Source organism: Lithobates pipiens, unplaced genomic scaffold (assembly GCF_037356315.1).
Source record: "Lithobates pipiens isolate NorthernLeopardFrog02 unplaced genomic scaffold, aLitPip1_a1.2 Scaffold_23, whole genome shotgun sequence".
Classification (NCBI taxonomy): Eukaryota; Metazoa; Chordata; class Amphibia; order Anura; family Ranidae; genus Lithobates; species Lithobates pipiens.
This window is the reverse complement of record NW_027507785.1, coordinates 221051865-221072429: the sequence shown is the minus strand read 5'-3', so window position 1 is coordinate 221072429 and position 20565 is coordinate 221051865. Positions and strand designations below refer to the sequence as shown.

The 20565-nt window shown below is 45.5% G+C and overlaps 1 protein-coding gene across 1 annotated transcript in view; it reads left to right on the top strand.

The window, feature by feature from the left end:
* Window positions 1–20565, top strand: part of DPYD (dihydropyrimidine dehydrogenase) — a 2051548-nt gene that overhangs the window by 1730416 nt on the left and 300567 nt on the right. The gene's annotated exons all lie outside the window — the stretch shown is intronic.

Below are 20565 nucleotides of genomic sequence, written 5' to 3'. Positions count from 1 at the left end.
GCTACTGGCCTGTCCTGCATCCAGCGTTCTTTTGGAACGCACCTTCAGTGCTGCTGGTGGCTTTGTTACCGATCACAGGGTGCGCCTGTCCACCGAATCAGTTGATCGACTGACCTTAATCAAGATGAATCAGTCTTGGATCACCCACAGCTACCAAGCACCTGAAGCTGATGTAACCGAATAATTTTTTTTGAAATACCACATCCCTTCAAGACTGCCTATGCTGATGCTGAGTGACTTTCCTGTTATGTTGATTGTCTATCCTCTTCCTCCTCCGCTGATATGTTGGAAGAACATTTCTGGTTCTGGTTGATGCCATCAGCCCAATTTTTCTGCCCCTGTTTAACAGGGGCGTTTAAGTACAATTTTTGATGCAATGCTTTGCAGCAGGGCTAATTCCTGCAATCAAACAAGAGTATATGGGAGAGGTTGCAGTGTGGTGGCACCAGCACCAGTGCCTAAGGCCCAATTTTTCTGCCCCTGTTTAACAGGGGCGTTTAATTACAATTTTTGATGCAATGCTTTGCAGCAGGGCTAATTCCTGCAATCAAACAAGAGTATATGGGAGAGGTTGCAGTGTGGTGGCACCAGCACCAGTGCCTAAGGCCCAATTTTTCTGTCCCTGTTTAACAGGGGCGTTTAATTACAATTTTTGATGCAATGCTTTGCAGCAGGGCTAATTCCTGCAATAAAACTAGAGTATATGGCAGAGGTTGCAGTGTGGTGGCACCAGCACCAGTGCCTAAGGCCCAATTTTTCTGCCCCTGTTTAACAGGGGCGTTTAAGTACAATTTTTGATGCAATGCTTTGCAGCAGGGCTAATTCCTGCAATCAAACAAGAGTATATGGGAGAGGTTGCAGTGTGGTGGCACCAGCACCAGTGCCTAAGGCCCAATTTTTCTGCCCCTGTTTAACAGGGGCGTTTAATTACAATTTTTGATGCAATGCTTTGCAGCAGGGCTAAATCCTGCAATCAAACAAGAGTATATGGGAGAGGTTGCAGTGTGGTGGCACCAGCACCAGTGCCTAAGGCCCAATTTTTCTGCCCCTTTTTAACAGGGGCGTTTAACCACTTGCCGACCGCCGCACGACGATGTACGTCGACAGAATGGCACGGGCAGGCATATGGGCGTACATGTACGTCCCTGCCTTCCCGCGGGTGGGGGGCCCGATCGGGCCCCCCCCGGTGCCTGCGGCGGTCGGTATTCGTTCGGGAACGATCCGGGATGAGGGGGCGGCCATTCATTCATGGCCACCCCCTCGCGATCGCTCCCGACGAATGGAAATCCTTCGTGACATCACTTCCTCTCCTGTAATGTAAACACAGGAGTGGAAGTGATGTAATCTCTCCTCCGTGTCGGTATTTTTCGTTCCGGCACCGAGGAGAGAGGATCGGTGAGTTGCACCAACACGACACTTCACAGTAGAACATGCCAGGCACACTCACACCCCCCCCTTTACCCCCCGATCACCCCCCCCCCCAATTGCCCCTGCCCCCCCAGTCACAGTGACACCAATGCATTTTTTTTTTTTTTTGCATTGGTGTCATTTGTGACTGTAATAACTGTTAGGGCAGTTAGGGTTAGCCCCCTTTAGTTCTAATGTACCCCCCTAACCCCCCCAATAAAGGTTTAACCCCGTGATCACCCCCCGTCGCCAGTGTCACTAAGGCTGGGTTCACATTGCAGCGGTTTATGAGAACGGATGTGATTCGCACCGCACTGCAGTGCAAATCACATCCGATCTCTGCGATTCGAGTTCAGCCATTCGCCGCACCCGCCGCAAATTCGCACGGGACCCTTTTTTTGGTCCGCAGCAGAATCGGATCGCATGGGTGTTCACACCATGCGATCCGAGTTTGCAGATCGCACTGCGATATGCGAACTGATCTGGGGGTGTCATTAACATTTCACTGACACTCCCAGCAGATCGCATAGGGCAGTGTGAACTGCCGCCGGGAGGCATGCGATGCGGGAACCCGCCGCGGATTTGTGGCGTTCCCGCATCGCTCCAGTGTGAACCCAGCCTAATAAGCGATCGTTTTTCTGATCGCTGTATTAGTGTCACAGGTGACGCTAGTTAGGCAGGTAGGTATTTAGGTTCGCCGCAGCTTTTTATAGCGCCAGGGACCCCCATATACTACCGCATAAAGCCCCCTGATTGCCCCCTAGTTAACCCTTTCACCAGTGATCACCATATAACTGTTACAGGTGACGCTGGTTGGTTAGTTATTTTTTATAGTTTCAGGGCACCCGCCATTTATTACCTAATAAAGGTTTAACCCCCTGATCACCCGGCGGGTGTCATTTGTGACTGTAATAACTGTTAGGGCAGTTAGGGTTAGCCCCCTTTAGTTCTAAGGTACCCCCCTAACCCCCCCAATAAAGGTTTAACCCCGTGATCACCCCCCGTCGCCAGTGTCACTAAGGCTGGGTTCACATTGCAGCGGTTTATGAGAACGGATGTGATTCGCACCGCACTGCAGTGCAAATCACATCCGATCTCTGTGCGATTCGAGTTCAGCCATACAGATAGTATGGCTGAATTCGCGTTGCACCCGCCGCACCCGCCGCAAACTCGCACGGACCCTTTTTTTGGTCCGCAGCAGAATCGGATCGCATGGGTGTTCACACCATGCGATCCGAATTTGCAGATCGCACTGCGATATGCGAACTGATCTGGGGGTGTCATTAACATTTCACTGACACTCCCAGCAGTTCGCATAGGGCAGTGTGAACTGCCGCCGGGAGGCATGCGATGCGGGAACTCGCCGCGGATTCGTGGCGTTCCCGCTTCCCGCTCCAGTGTGAACCCAGCCTAATAAGCGATCGTTTTTCTGATCGCTGTATTAGTGTCACAGGTGACGCTAGTTAGGCAGGTAGGTATTTAGGTTCGCCGCAGCTTTTTATAGTGCCAGGGACCCCCATATACTACCGCATGAAGCCCCCTGATTGCCCCCTAGTTAACCCTTTCACCAGTGATCACCATATAACTGTTACAGGTGACACTGGTTGGTTAGTTATTTTTTATAGTTTCAGGGCACCCGCCATTTATTACCTAGTCTCACTAGTGTACCCCTAAATTTAGGGGTGTCTACTTTCCAAAATGGGGTCATTTGGGGGGGGTTTGTGCCATCTTGGCATTTTATGGCCTTCAAAACTGTAACGCCCTTAGAAAGCCTGAAGGCGGTGCTTGGTTTTCGGGGCCCCATACGCGGCTAGGCTCCCAAAAAGTCCCACATATGTGGTATCCCCGTACTCAGAAGAAGCAGCAGAATTTATTTTGGGGTGTCATTTCACATATGCCCATGGCATGCGTGAGCAATATATCATTTAGTGACAACTTTGTGAAAAAAAAAAAAAAAGTTTGTAATTTTCCCGCAACTTGTGGCAAAATATAAAATATTCCATGGACTCAAAATGCCTCTCAGCAAATAGCTTGGGGTGTCTACTTTCTAAAATGGGGTCATTTGTGGGGGTTTTGTGCCATCTTGGCATTTTATGGCCTTCAAAACTGTAATAGGTAGTGAGGAGTGAAGTCAAATATTTACGCCCTTAGAAAACCTGAAGGCGGTTCTTGGCTTTCGGGGCCCCGTACGCGGCTAGGCTCCCAAAAAATCCCACACATGTGGTATCCCCGTACTCAAGAGAAGCAGCAGAATTTATTTTGGGGTGTCATTTCACATATGCCCATGGCATGCGTGAGCAATATATCATTTAGTGACAACTTTGTGAAAAAATAAAAATAAAAAATTAAAGTTTGTAATTTTCCCGCAACTTGTGGCAAAATATAAAATATTCCATGGACTCAACATGCCTCTCAGCAAATAGCTTGGGGTGTCTACTTTCTAAAATGGGGTCATTTGTGGGGATTTTGTGCCATCTTGGCATTTTATGGCCTTCAAAACTGTAATAGGTAGTGAGAAGTGAAATCAAAAATTTACGCCCTTAGAAAGCCTGAAGGCGGTGCTTGGTTTTCGGGGCCCCGTAGGCGGCTAGGCTCCCAAAAAGTCCCACATATGTGGTATCCCCGTACTCAGAAGAAGCAGCAAAATTTATTTTGGGGTGTCATTTCACATATGCCCATGGCATGCGTGAGCAATATATCATTTAGTGACAACTTTGTGAAAAAAAAAAGTTTGTAATTTTCCCGCAACTTGTGGCAAAATATAAAATATTCCATGGACTCAACATGCCTCTCAGCAAATAGCTTGGGGTGTCTACTTTCTAAAATGGGGTCATTTGTGGGGGTTTTGTGCCATCTTGGCATTTTATGGCCTTCAAAACTGTAATAGGTAGTGAGGAGTGAAGTCAAATATTTACGCCCTTAGAAAACCCGAAGGCGGTTCTTGGCTTTCGGGGCCCCGTACGCGGCTAGGCTCCTAAAAAATCCCACACATGTGGTATCCCCGTACTCAAGAGAAGCAGCAGAATTTATTTTGGGGTGTCATTTCACATATGCCCATGGCATGCGTGAGCAATATATAATTTAGTGACAACTTTGTGAAAAAAATAAAAATAAAAAATTAAAGTTTGTAATTTTCCCGCAACTTGTGGCAAAATATAAAATATTCCATGGACTCAACATGCCTCTCAGCAAATAGCTTGGGGTGTCTACTTTCTAAAATGGGGTCATTTGTGGGGATTTTGTGCCATCTTGGCATTTTATGGCCTTCAAAACTGTAATAGGTAGTGAGAAGTGAAATCAAAAATTTACGCCCTTAGAAAGCCTGAAGACGGTGCTTGGTTTTCGGGGCCCCGTACGCGGCTAGGCTCCCAAAAAGTCCCACATATGTGGTATCCCCGTACTCAGGAGAAGCAGCAGAATTTATTTTGGGGTGTCATTTCACATATGCCCATAGCATGTGTGAGCAATATATCATTTAGTGACAACTTTGTGTAAAAAAAAAAAAAAAGTTTTTTTGTCATTATTCAATCGCTTGAGGCAAAAAAATTAAATATTCAATGGGCTCAACATGCCACTTATCAATTTCCTTAGGGGGTCTACTTTCCAAAATGGGGTCATTTGGGGGGGGGTTGTACTGCCCTGCCATTTTAGCACCTCAAGAAATTAGATAGGCAGTCGTAAACTAAAATCTGCGTAAATTCCAGAAAACGTACCTTAGTTTGTAGATGTGACAACTTTTGCGCAAACCAATAAATATACAGTTATTGACTTTTTTTTACCAAAGACATGTGGCTGAATACATTTTGGCCTAAATGTATGACTAAAATTGAGTTTATTGGATTTTTCTAATAACAAAAAGTAGAAAATATCATTTTTTTTCAAAATTTGCGGTCTTTTTACGTTTATATCGCAAAAAATAAAAATCGCAGAGTCAGTCAAATACCTTTAAAAGAAAGCTCTATTTGTGAGAAGAAAAGGACGCAAATTTCATTTGGGTACAACATTGCATGACCGCGCAATTACCAGTTAAAGCAGCGCAGTGCCAAAGTGTAAAAAGACCTCTGGTCATTTACCAGCAAAATGGTCCGGTCTGAAAGTGGTTAATTACAATTTTTGATGCAATGCTTTGCAGCAGGGCTAATTCTTGCAATCAAACAAGAGTATATGGGAGAGGTTGCAGTGTGGTGGCACCAGCACCAGTGCCTAAGGCCCAATTTTTCTGCCCCTGTTTAACAGGGGCGTTTAATTACAATTTTTGATGCAATGCTTTGCAGCAGGGCTAATTCCTGCAATAAAACTAGAGTACATGGCAGAGGTTGCAGTGTGGTGGCACCAGCACCAGTGCCTAAGGCCCAATTTTTCTGCCCCTGTTTAACAGGGGCGTTTAAGTACAATTTTTGATGCAATGCTTTGCAGCAGGGCTAATTCCTGCAATAAAACTAGAGTATATGGCAGAGGTTGCAGTGTGGTGGCACCAGCACCAGTGCCTAAGGCCCAATTTTTCTGCCCCTGTTTAACAGGGGCGTTTAATTACAATTTTTGATGCAATGCTTTGCAGCAGGGCTAATTCCTGCAATCAAACAAGAGTATATGGGAGAGGTTGCAGTGTGGTGGCACCAGCACCAGTGCCTAAGGCCCAATTTTTCTGCGCCTGTTTAACAGGGGCGTTCAAGTACAATTTTTGATGCAATGCTTTGCAGCAGGGCTAATTCCTGCAATAAAACTAGAGTATATGGCAGAGGTTGCAGTGTGGTGGCACCAGCACCAGTGCCTAAGGCCCAATTTTTCTGCCCCTGTTTAACAGGGGCGTTTAAGTACAATTTTTGATGCAATGCTTTGCAGCAGGGCTAATTCCTGCAATAAAACTAGAGTACATGGCAGAGGTTGCAGTGTGGTGGCACCAGCACCAGTGCCTAAGGCCCAATTTTTCTGCCCCTGTTTAACAGGGGCGTTTAAGTACAATTTTTGATGCAATGCTTTGCAGCAGGGCTAATTCCTGCAATAAAACTAGAGTATATGGCAGAGGTTGCAGTGTGGTGGCACCAGCACCAGTGCCTAAGGCCCAATTTTTCTGCCCCTGTTTAACAGGGGCGTTTAATTACAATTTTTGATGCAATGCTTTGCAGCAGGGCTAATTCCTGCAATCAAACAAGAGTATATGGGAGAGGTTGCAGTGTGGTGGCACCAGCACCAGTGCCTAAGGCCCAATTTTTCTGCGCCTGTTTAACAGGGGCGTTCAAGTACAATTTTTGATGCAATGCTTTGCAGCAGGGCTAATTCCTGCAATAAAACTAGAGTATATGGCAGAGGTTGCAGTGTGGTGGCACCAGCACCAGTGCCTAAGGCCCAATTTTTCTGCCCCTGTTTAACAGGGGCGTTTAAGTACAATTTTTGATGCAATGCTTTGCAGCAGGGCTAATTCCTGCAATAAAACTAGAGTATATGGGAGAGGTTGCAGTGTGGTGGCACCAGCACCAGTGCCTAAGGCCCAATTTTTCTGCCCCTGTTTAACAGGGGCATTTAAGTACAATTTTTGATGCAATGCTTTGCAGCAGGGCTAATTCCTGCAATAAAACTTGAGTATATGGCAGAGGTTGCAGTGTGGTGGCACCAGCACCAGTGCCTAAGGCCCAATTTTTCTGCCCCTGTTTAACAGGGGCGTTTAAGTACAATTTTTGATGCAATGATTTGCAGCAGGGCTAATTCCTGCAATAAAACTAGAGTATATGGCAGAGGTTGCAGTGTGGTGGCACCAGCACCAGTGCCTAAGGCCCAATTTTTCTGCCCCTGTTTAACAGGGGCGTTTAAGTACAATTTTTGATGCAATGCTTTGCAGCAGGGCTAATTCCTGCAATAAAACTAAAGTATATGGAAGAGGTTGCAGTGTGGTGGCACCAGCAGCAGTGCCTAAGGCCAAATTTTTCTGCCCCTGTTTAACAGGGACATGTAATTACAATTCTTGATATAATATTTCACAGGAGGGCCCCTTCCTGTGCCCACCCAGAGTAACGGTGAGGACTTATAGTGTTGTGGCACCAGCACCACAACCACCAAAGGTCAATTTTTCTACCACTGTTCAACAATGGCATGTAATTACAATTCTTGATATAATCGTTCACAGCAGGGCGCTCCAGCGCCCACCAAGAGTCACTTTGAGGGCTTACAATGTTGTGGCAAAACCAACACCTTGTTCCGCCATTTCTGCAGAGCATATAGGGCAGGCCCCTACTTTCAAACATCCAATTTACAAACATCTCCTACTTGCAAACGGAAGGAGACAACAGCAAGTGAGATGAAAAAAGATGGACGACAAAACAAATTATACAGGGGTGATAACCTTCCCTATGTTTTCCAAAAAGCTTTAAAATAGTTTTTTTGACTGGAGCTACACTTTAAAAATGTACCAGTTGAAAATTACAAACAGATTCAACTTAACACAACAAACCTACACAGTCCCTGTCTTGTTTGCACCGCCTGTATACTGCTGTTCTGAGTATATAGGGCATGGGGGCCACACGCATTTCCTTTTTTTAATATGGGTACAGGGTTCCCCTTAATATGCGTACAAGACCCAAATAGGCTGATAATGGGCAGGGAGGGCTACCCATGCCATTTTTCTCAATGATTTTCAACCATATTGCAGGAACCAGATATAACATTAAAACTGCAAGCAGTTTTAAATGGTGTTATTTCCGTTAAATGTCATTTTGTGCAGGGACTGTTCTAAACACGGGAAACACGTGGCACTTCACAGGCATACTACAGACACCCCACAGGCACCATATTTAAAGGAATATTTCACTTTTTTTTCCCACTTTAATCGTCATTAAAATCAGTGCTCCCGCCAAAACGGCCGTTTTTAAAACTTTTTTTTTGCATTGACCCATGTCCCCTGGGGCAGGAGCCAGGTCCCCAAACCCTTTTTAGGACAGTATCTTGCATATTAGCCGTTAAAATTAGCACTTTTCATTTCGAACGTTCGAGTCCCATAGACTTCAATGGGGTTCTAACGTTCGTTCGAATTTGGGGTCCGTTCGAAAGTTCTGGTGCGAACCGAACCGGGGGGTGTTCGACTCATCCCTACTCTTGATATGGATCCGAAAATAATTCCTGTGACTCAAGCGGAAGGTATGTGGTGGTGGTGGTGGTGTTGTTGGTGCTAGTGTCTTTGGGGGTGCACATAGCAGAGAGTGAAGAAGAGGGTGCAGATCGAGAGGATGAGGAGGCTGCAGAAGAGTAAGGCTGAGCGAGCCACTCAACCAAGTCTGGTGCGTCCTTTAAAGTAATTGAACGCACCTTCTGCAACTTCCCACTTTGGCTCAAGACTGTTGCTCCTGCCCTACCCCTACCACCCCTGTGGAAGGGCCTGCCTCTTCCTCTGCCTGTCATTTTTTAAATGACCCTGTGACAAAACTCTCAGTCCCTATACCGATGAAGGACTGCTGCAGTATAGGGCAGCGGTCAGTCAGCAGTAGTGCACCTCAACCCTATGTATTGTGGACCTATACCAGTCCTTATAGAATGGCAGACTGTACCTCACTCAACCCTATGTACTGTAGTACCCTATACCTTTCCAGTCCTTATAAGGACCTTTGTGGAACAAGTAGGTTGTGTGTGAGTGATTAGCAGACTGTACGTCAGTCCCTATACCGATGAAGGACTGCTGCAGTATAGGGCAGCGGTCAGCAGTAGTGCACCTCAACCCTATGTATTGTGTACCTATACCAGTCCTTATAGAATGGCAGACTGTACCTCACTAAACCCTATGTACTGTAGTACCCTATACCTTACCAGTCCTTATAAGGTCCTTTGTGGAACAAGTAGGTTGTGAATGATTAGCAGACTGTACGTCAGTCCCTATACTGATAAAGGACTGCTGCAGTATAGGGCAGCAGTCAGCAGTAGTGCACCTCAACCCTATGTATTGTGGACCTATACCAGTCCTTATAGAATAGCAGACTGTACCTCACTCAGCCCTATGTACTGTAGCATGCTACACCAGGTTACCAGTCCTTATAAGGACCTTTGTGGAACAAGTAGGTTGTGTGTGACTGATTAGCAGACTGTATGTCAGTCCCTATACTGATGAAGGACTGCTGCAGTATAGGGCAGCGGTCAGCAGTAGTGCACCTCAACCCTATGTATTGTGGACCTATACTAGTCCTTGTAGAATAGCAGACTGTACCTCACTCAACCCTATGTACTGTAGCACCCTAGACAGACCAAGTTACCAGTCCTTATAAGGACCTTAGTGGAACAAGTAGGTTGTGTGTGACTGATTAGCAGACTGTACGTCAGTCCCTATACCGATGAAGGACTGCTGCATTATAGGGCAGCGGTCAGCAGTAGTGCACCTCAACCCTATGTATTGTGGACCTATACCAGTCCTTATAGAATGGCAGACTGTACTTCACTCAACCCTATGTACTGTAGTACCCTATACCTTACCAGTCCTTATAAGGTCCTTTGTGGACCAAGTAGGTTGTGAATGATTAGCAGACTGTACGTCAGTCCCTATACTGATAAAGGACTGCTGCAGTATAGGGCAGCAGTCAGCAGTAGTGCACCTCAACCCTATGTATTGTGGACCTATACCAGTCCTTATAGAATAGCAGACTGTACCTCACTCAGCCCTATGTACTGTAGCATGCTACACCAGGTTACCAGTCCTTATAAGGACCTTTGTGGAACAAGTAGGTTGTGTGTGACTGATTAGCAGACTGTACTTCAGTCCCTATACTGATGAAGGACTGCTGCAGTATAGGGCAGCGGTCAGCAGTAGTGCACCTCAACCCTATGTATTGTGGACCTATACTAGTCCTTATAGAATAGCAGACTGTACCTCACTCAACCCTATGTACTGTAGCACCCTAGACAGACCAAGTTACCAGTCCTTATAAGGACCTTAGTGGAACAAGTAGGTTGTGTGTGACTGATTAGCAGACTGTACGTCAGTCCCTATACCGATGAAGGACTGCTGCATTATAGGGCAGCGGTCAGCAGTAGTGCACCTCAACCCTATGTATTGTGGACCTATACCAGTCCTTATAGAATGGCAGACTGTACTTCACTCAACCCTATGTACTGTAGTACCCTATACCTTACCAGTCCTTATAAGGTCCTTTGTGGAACAAGTAGGTTGTGAATGATTAGCAGACTGTACGTCAGTCCCTATACTGATAAAGGACTGCTGCAGTATAGGGCAGCAGTCAGCAGTAGTGCACCTCAACCCTATGTATTGTGGACCTATACCAGTCCTTATAGAATAGCAGACTGTACCTCACTCAGCCCTATGTACTGTAGCACGCTACACCAGGTTACCAGTCCTTATAAGGACCTTTGTGGAACAAGTAGGTTATGTGTGACTGATTAGCAGACTGTACGTCAGTCCCTATACTGATGAAGGACTGCTGCAGTATAGGGCAGCGGTCAGCAGTAGTGCACCTCAACCCTATGTATTGTGGACCTATACTAGTCCTTATAGAATAGCAGACTGTACCTCACTCAACCCTATGTACTGTAGCACCCTAGACAGACCAAGTTACCAGTCCTTATATGGACCTTAGTGGAACAAGTAGGTTGTGTGTGACTGATTAGCAGACTGTACGTCAGTCCCTATACTGATGAAGGACTGCTGCAATATAGGGCAGCGGTCAGCAGTAGTGCACCTCAACCCTATGTATTGTGGACCTATACCAGTCCTTATAGAATAGCAGACTGTACCTCACTCAACCCTATGTACTGTAGCACCCTAGACAGACCAAGTTACCAGTCCTTATAAGGACCTTTGTGGAACAAGTAGGTTGTGAATGATTAGCAGACTGCAGCAGAAGGGCAGCAGTCAAGTATAATATTCTTTCTATATTTGGAAGAAAGAATATTATACGTGTACAAGCCTATTGCCATACCACTGATACCAGTCCTGAAAAGAACCTTTGTGGACCTAATATAGTAACAGCTACTGATTAAACTGACCCTCACTGCCTCACACACTGCTTCCTGCCTGTCCCTATATAAACTGACAAAACAGAGGCTGCTGGAACAATAACTGGTTACTGGAATAGCACATTTGTGGACCTGATAGTAACAGCTAATGATTAAACTGACTCTCCCTGCAGCACACACCGTCCTGTCCCTTTCTCTAAACTGACAAAAGACACTCAGGCTGCTGCAACAATCAGTAGCACAGCAAACCTATATACACCTAACACCTATACCAGTCCTGAAAAGAACTTTTGTGTACCAAATAGCTAGCGATTTGGGTCACTGCAATCTCTCCCTGCTCCACACAGCAACCTCTCCCTATAATGACAGAAGAAAGAATGTAAAATGGCCACTGGATCGGGTGTATTTATAAGTTAGGGGGAATGTCCAAGTGTCCATGTGCTATAATGTCTCAATTGGCTGTCCTGTACCCCATGATGGATGTGTCATCATAGGTCAAAGTTCTTTTACACAGTAAACACGGAAGTCCGCCGGGCGACCGGTGCCAATAGTGTGCCGAACGGGCGGACCGCGAACAGCCGAAATTCGCCGCGAAACGACCGCCAGGGGAACCATTCGGCCATCACTAATCCTGATCCTGAGTCGACCCTGATCTTGCTTCTACCCTGCATCCTGTACCTTACTGCATCGTATCTGCTCCCCTTGTGGCTGATTAAAGTCCTGGTTCCCCCTTCCCATCTGCTACCTGCATCTCTGGTTTACCTTGTTGATTAATGTTCCCTATTTTGTATATATTGTATTTAGTTAGTTTATTAGGTAGGCTTTTGTCACTAAATCAGGTTGTTAGATATTTTTCACTGGGTTTTTGGTTCACTTGTATCTTTGTTTTCTGTGTATTCTGTTTGCTGGTGTTTGGATAAGCTTTGTTTCACTGTAAATAAATCTGACTTAGGCCCCTTTCACACATGCGGACAGTATGTCCGTATTTCATCCATCCGTTTGCGGATGAAATACGGACATACATGCATCCCTATGGGATAGCGGGTGTCTGCGGATGAACATCCGCAGACACCCGCTATTGTCCGCCTCCGCTATTGTCCGATTTTGCATACGGAGAAAAATCTTATTTTTCTATCCATCTGCAGAGCGGATAGGATGAACATGGACAGACGGTCCGTGTACATCCGATCCCCCATAGAGGAGAGCGGAGAGCTGACAGGGCGGTCCCTGCACAGTGTGTGGAGACCGCCCTGTCCGCCGCCGGCTCAGCGGGGACAAAGGAGCGATCCCCGCTGAGTGAGCGGATCATCACGGGACGGATCATTACTGATCTGCCCCGTGTGAAAGGGGCCTTAAAGCATACATGGTCTGGTCCCAGTTTCCTGAGTATAGCTATGCAGATTAGGCCATCTCTTCTGCTGATTCCTTACAACAAAATTTTATGGACATTGTTAAGAGCTCAACTCTGTAACTGGAAAGTTTGGCCCATTAAAGGAAGTTTAAAAATAAAGGTTCTGCTGGCAGGATCAACAGCTATTAACTATGTTTATTAAGTTTACTTTTCACCAAAAATAAAGAAAAGATGAACTAACACCCTGCACTCCTCCCCCCTCACCCTCCAAACCCCCTCTGCCTTTACCTTTGTTTGTGATTAGCTGTCACTGCCTACAAAGCCAGTGGAGTGGTCCAGGGATTTAAAAGCCCCTCTCTTCCTCTTCATATGTCATGGGGCTTCTGGGTTGGATGAAAGTGATTTACTGGCATGTGATCACTTTGACCAATCTAAATTGTTCTGATCTGTGCTGTAAGCTCTAAGGATTTTTGGGGAAAAGGTGAACTTATACTTTAAAGAGGAAGTAAACCCTGATGGGTTTACTTCCTCTTTGTCTCCCTGCAAAGGCAAAGCATAATGGGCTACTATGCATCGCATAGTAGCCCATTATGTGTCACTTACCTGACACAGGAGCCAGCGATGTCACTGCTGTCCCCTGTAGCACGGAGCGTCCATCGTCTTCCGGGTATTGCTGCTCTGGCCACTCACAGCCCTGGAGCAGCAATGGCGTCACTCCTATGCATGCACATGGGAGCCGTCACTAACGCCGTTGGTAGCTGCATGCCCAGTTTGCCTGCACGCCGCTGTCTACGCCGCATGCGCCGCAGACAGTGGAGCCTGTCTTTTTGTAAATATCTCCTAGACCGTGTAGGTTTAGGAGATATTTCTTGGACCTACAGGTAAACCTTAATCTAGGTTTTTTTCAAAAACAACAAGTTTATTGGTGGACAAAATCAGCAAGTCATACAGCATACAAAACATTTTGAGAATAACATGGTTTTCAGAATACACAGACAGATGTCATACAGAGCAACGATAAACATTACAGCTACGGCGGTCAAACTCACTTCAGAATCACCCCAACTACCCACCCACCACCCACCGGCCAGTTCCGCCAATAGACTGGGAACTTAGAGCACATATAATTGCTAGATTGCAATTGTAAACAAGGTGCCTACCGTACACCCTTAATCAGGCTCCACACATGTGTCTGGATTGGCAAGCCACCTATCCCATATCTTATTATATTTATTGGGACAGCCCCTATGCACATATATGACCTTCTTCAAAGGCAGTGACAGATTCACCTCAAGTATCCACGCTCTAACTGTAAGTGGTACTGTGCGCAACCACGGCTTAGCGATCAGCTTTCTAGCACTGAACAGAGTCTCGTGTAGAAAGGCAGCATGACAGCGGTTGGTCTGAGCGTCAGGAAGAAGGCCTAGTAGGCAAAGTTTGGGATCAGCCTGTATCGGATAACCCATGTGGTCGTGTAGAAAGCGGATGACATGCAACCAAAAGGCTTGAACGTCCGGGCAGGCCCATAGTAAATGATAAAATGTGCACGGGTGAACCCCACAACGCGGACACCCTGGGTCATATGCCGTGCGAAACTTGCTCAGTCTTAGCGGAGTGAGGTAGGCCCTGTGCACAATGTAAAGTTGGGTTAGCCGGTCAGACAGCCTAGGGGAAACCAGTCCAACATTGGTGAGGATGTCCTCCCAGTCTTCAGTGTCTAATGGGCCCACATCCTCCTCCCACCTATGTTTAGCTACCTCCGCAATCCCAGTCACCGTGCGCGATCTAAGTAAGGTGTATATATGTGAAATAAGCTTGGCGGGGTCCTCCCCAACTACAACCCCCACCAGAGGCATTTCTTGAGTACTAGGGAACCCGTCCACAAACTGGGAAACCTTAATCTAGGTTTACCTGTAGATCATACAGGTAAGCCTTAATCTAGGCTTACCTGTAGGTCAAAGTGGTTTGTAAGGGTTTACAACCACTTTAAAGTGGTTGTAAAGTCACTGAGTACCATTACTGCCAGCCCCTCTGTTATAACAAGATATAATGCACAGTGTCAATGTTTGTTTTAAATGATGCTGCTAACTACCTTATTTCAGAGCACCACTGTGCGTTCATGTGACCTCTCGCCGCTCTCCTCCACTGTTCTAAGGACTACAGAGGGAGGGGCTAAGATTCCCCTCTGACGTCAGCCGTGAGGTCTTGTGATCACTGTGCTGTCCACTCAGCCCCTCCTATTGTAGTCTAAGCTGCTTCCAGGATCTTTGATCCCATTTTGTTTAAATTGTACCCACTCCAAAATAAAGGACCTGAGAAGGTGGATGTTGTTAGTAGGGTTTGATGCTGGTTAATCAGTTGGATTAATAAAAAAAATTTGGGACATCATTTTTTTTTTCATGAAATGTAGTGCCAATATCATGTTTTAATTGTAATTGTTCGTTTTATTAATTACTTGACCAGGATCAAGGGTGCAACATTTATTTTTAATGAAGATTAAGGCAGAAAAAGAAAACATTCAATAATTCAAAATGCATAGGCCATTATTTTATACACAGTGTACACATTCAATTTTTTGAAACATGTAAAAATGAATAACATTTATATGAGAAGAGACTTAGAAAAGAATAAAATAATTTTTCATACAGGTCAAAAAAAATAAGGCATTTTGGGGTTACAAATAACCCTTCATCGGGGCTTAAAACACATATTTACATGCATGTGTACTGGACTCTGTAGGGTTACAAAATATCATTAGACAGTGGTTTGTTTGACACATCTACTGCACTAAATATAATATGTAGCTAAAAAATCTGCACTTATGCTTAAAAACTCCAGCAACAGCTGCCTATACTATATACAGATACAAGATATACAAATAATGGACTACAAGGTGAGGCACTATAAAATGTGCAAATGGATAAGCAGTCTTAAAAAAGCAAAACAAATACGCAGTGCAAAGAAATCGGTAAGGGCCGGTTCACACAGGGGGCGACACGAGGCGACACGACTTGCCGTGCCGTGACCTGACAAGTCGCCCCCGTTCTGTACAATGGAACCGTTCTAAGAGGAGCGACTAGAGACGCTCCGTCTTAGAAAAAAGGTTCCTGTACTACTTTTGGGCGACCTCGGGGCAACTTGCATTGACTTCTATACAGAAGTCATTTGCAAGTCGCCGCTGAGGTCGTGGCAGGTCGCGGCACGGCAAGTCGTGTCGCCTCGTGTCGCCCCCTGTGTGAACCGGCCCTAAAGATGATGTCTATTTGAAACATAGAACATAAAAATTCCAAATATACATGATCACATGTAAATAAATTGTAAACAAACAGTCCATACACAGACTTTATAATGAGTGTCCATAAACAAACTCAATAATGAGTGGTAAAGTGATGCAACTATGCAATTAGTTCCCTTGCTGGTGCCAGTGAAAAGATATCTTATTCACAGACAGTGTGCTGCACACCCCAAAATGCTTATCAGAGGATTGTTACTCTGATGCAAGCAGTGGTCATAAAAGCTTTAATGAACAAACCTCTCCAGGAATAGAAAGCAACTCAGAACTCCCCCAGACTCACAAACCAGAAGGCATAAAGAAGGTTGAAACCTAGGTGCCAGGATATAAGCAGGGCTGGACTGGAAATGAAAACCAGCCCTGGAAAAAATGTCATACCAACCCCATAGCATTATTATACCAGCCCAACATCAAAACCATCAGACCGTCATTATTTACTTGTGCATGAAAGGGAAAACCATTTTAAAGCACATTTGAAGAGGGTATATATATATATATATATATATATATATATATATTGACGGTATGCAAGGTGAGATACACGACAATAGGTACATTTCACCTCGCATTTGTTCCATTATAAGGGACTGAACCGGAATCTGGCCCGGTTTTTCCAGCCTCTGTGGCAGGCTGGGTTCCGGTCTGGATGTTTGGGTCCACTGGAGTCCATAGTCAGATGGACTTTAAATATCCAGCAAGAGAGCACAGCAGGGCTCTGGTTTTGAGACTCAGGAAGGAACCTGAGTGAGAGGAGCTCTGGATGTGGGATTAAAAGGTTTGCTTTTCCACATGTTTTGTGGGTGACAGGGACCAGCCCCACACTGTATAGAGAGGAGACTATTTGTGTAGTTAGCGCCGGATGGCAAGGATTTAATTTACTGTTTGTTTGTTTTTATTTTTGCAAACCTCCTGCAAATAAACCTGCCATCTGCCAGATTTTTAACAGTGCCCGTTTGCTGACTGTCCTTCAGAAAAAGGTGATCCCTATGAGCTAATTCTCCCACAATATATATATATATATATATAACCCCGGAAGGAGCTGCTGGTTTGATTGGGCTTACCGTTACCATCTTCACCTCGATTTGCGTCTAGGGGTTTCCCGTGGTAGATGGCCCAGAAACTTTAGAGACTGACGACAGATCCACTTAAAGGGATTTTTATTTGCCAAAACGTAGTTAACGAACAGTCTCTCAATATAGTATCAGAGGGTTAGGAGAAAATTCCAGGTACTCTTAGTGTCAAAGTAAATAATAAAGAACTTTCTTACTTTGACTAAATCCAGAGAATAGCCATTCACAGCTGGATTCAAGTTGGATAATCCCTCTCTCACAAGGCCTAGCAGCCAACAGGATGCTTAAATCAGGAACAAGTCTCTGCCACAGACTTTGTTGTAGAACACGTAGGAATAAGTCTCTGCCACAGACTCTGTTGTAGAACACGTAGGAAACTAGGACTTGTAGAGCACTCATGGGGTACCCGTATCTTTCAGCCGGTTTGGCGATACCTCACGAGATTGGATTTTCTTAGGTCCTTCAGCCTCACCAGGCTCTTGCTAAGAAGCCAACCCGTACGTGGCCTTCTTCTGAAGAGTCCTCCCCTGGATAGCTACGAAGTTGCTGAGCCTCTCCACAACCGGAGACGGCACCGGACCACCTCCGAATCGTTTCCTTAGGTTTCTTGCCTTGAGCTAGCCAGCCCCGAGACATAAAGTCGGGTGGATCCGCACCCCAGGCCATAGCCTTCCTGGGGGCTGATCAGGAGGACCACGACTATGGAGTCAGAACATACTTCTGGACGGGAGCCCCAAACCATGTGACATCCGCATCTCAAGTACCCTCTCCCAGAATGCACAGCAAGAATGACACTCCCACTGGGCGGGCTCCAAGAGAAAGTAACCTTAAAGCACCCAACCAGACTGTGTTTCCATGCCTGCCAGAAGAGACAGCACCCCCTATGGCCAGACCGAACACCCTATAGTCCAGTCAGACTGATGCTGAGGTCAAAATTTGAAATAATTATATCCAAACCAAACTGCAGTTTAGGTGTAACATTAAATGTCAAAACATATAGTGCGTGCTCTTCAGGAGCCAGGGGGTTACTGATATAAGGGGGAAACCTTTATATCAGTACCCCCTTATATTATTGTATTCACTCCCCCCTCAGACTTACCTGGCGGCGCTGTCACTGACCTCCTCTTAGGTACACCGTGCAGGGCTCAGTTAGATGGACAAGGTTGGTGACTCTGGTTTTATCCTATAGTCTCCTCTCCACAGTCCACACATTTTACTTCTCCCATGACTCCCATCCTGGCAGCACTCCCACTCTTGACTGCTCTCCAGGCTCCCCCTCAGAGACTGCAGACATGATACAAGAGATGGCTAGAGACTGTGGACATGATACAAGAGAGGGCTAAAGACTGTGGACATGATACAAGAGATGGCTAGAGACTGAGGACATGATACAAGAGATGGCTAGAGACAGAGGACATGATACAAGAGATGGTCAGAGGTTGTGGACATGATACAAAAGATGGTCAGATGTTGCGGACATGATACAAGAGATGGTCAGAGGCTGCAAGCATGATTCAGAGGCTGCAGACATGATACAGTAGGTGTCAGAGTCTGGGGGCATGGTACAGGAGATGGTTAGAGACTGAGGACATCATACTAAAGATGGCCAGAGACTGTAGACCTAGCACAAAAGATGGCCAGAGATTGCATACATGGTACAAGTGATGGCCAGAGACTGCAGACATGGTACAAGAGAACAATGCAGCCTCATCGGTGCCCATCAAATGCAGCCTCATTGTGCCCAGAATTTCAGCCTCACTGTGCCAATAATTGCAGCCTCGCTTGCCTATCAATGCAGCCTCGCTTGCCCATCAATTCAGCCTTGCTGTGCCCATCACTGCAGCCTCACTGTGACCATAATTGCAGCCTCACTGTGCCCATCAATGCAGCCTTGCTTTATGGTGCCCATCAAATGAAGCTTTATGGTGTCCACCAATGCAGCCTCACTATGCCCATCATTGCAGCCTCACTGTGCCCATAATTACAGCCTCACTGTTCCCATAATTGCACCCTCACTGCCTCATTGTGCCCAGAATTTCAGCCTCACTGCGCCAATAATTGCAGCCTCGCTTGCCTATCAATGCAGCCTCACTTGGCCATCAATGCAGCCTTGCTGTGCCCATCACTGCAGCCTCACTGTGACCATAATTGCAGCCTCACTGTGCCCATAATTGCAGCCTTGCTGTGCCCATCAATGCAGCCTTGCTTTATGGTGCCCATCAAATGCAGCTTTATGGTGTCCATCGATGCAGCCTCACTATGCCCATCATTGCTCCCTCACTGTGCCCATAATTGCAACCTCACTGTGCCCATAATTTCAGACTCGCTTGCCCATCAATGCATCCTTGCCCATCAATGTAGCCTTGCTGTGCCCATCACTGCAGCCTCACTGTGCCCATAATTGCAGCCTTTCTGTGCCCATCAAATGCAGCTTTATGGTGTCCATCAATGCAGCCTCACTGGAAATTTCTGGAAATTTCCCGGTAGGCCCTGGATATAAATCACCACACGTGTGCCGTATGGCCAGTGGCCATCTTGGATTCTGGCAAATCTGAACTTGCTATTATACACAGCACTGTGAATGCTCTTATTTTGTAGGTGAAATCATTTTTAAATAAAGGTTTATTTTAATGGTTTTACACAATGAGAATTGCCTCTTTTTTGTGTGTTTCTACATGTAAAACCGATCCTATCAATAGGCTGAACTCAGGGAGAGTTTTGATTTACCAAGATTTCAATCATTTTTATGCCTTCTGGTGTGTGAGGAGTCTTGAAGAGTTCTGCCTATTGCTGCCTATTCCTGGAGAAGTGTATTCCTTAAAGCTTTAATGACCTCTCTTTGCTTTGTGGGTCATAATCCTCTGGTATGCCTTTTGAGCACCTTGTAAAGTGTGCAGCACACTGTTTCTGAACAAGATATTTTTTCACTCGCACCAGCGAGGGGACTGTTCACATAATTGCATCTCTTTTTTTTCACTTGTTATTGAGCTATAACATTATAACGTGTATATGGACTCTTTGTTTACAACTTTATTTACTGATTTCTTTGCAGTACATATTTGCTTTTGTTATTATTAAGATTATGTATCTGTTTGCACATTTTATAGCACCATACATTGTAGTCCATGTCTACTGCACTGCCCTCACAGCAGGTTAGGACAACCTATGCTATGAGGAACTAAATGTGCATCTGCTTGGCACATACGGCACAGATTTCAATTAGGAGAGACTTTTGGCTATAGCAGTAATTCATTATAAAGTACCTCAACCTGCAGGAGCTAATCATGGCAAGTTGTATTTGGAGGCTTACTGCTATTTCATTAAACTTTAGATGCCAGATACTGGCCAGAAACAAATACATTTAGAAACGATTGATTACTGGAAAATCTATAAGCTATTCTTTACAAAGATCTAAACATTTAAATAAAACACCTGCTCACATCATTCCTAAAAGTGTAATAAGAAAAAAATTCTGCTAATGTCACTTTTTAAAATGCACT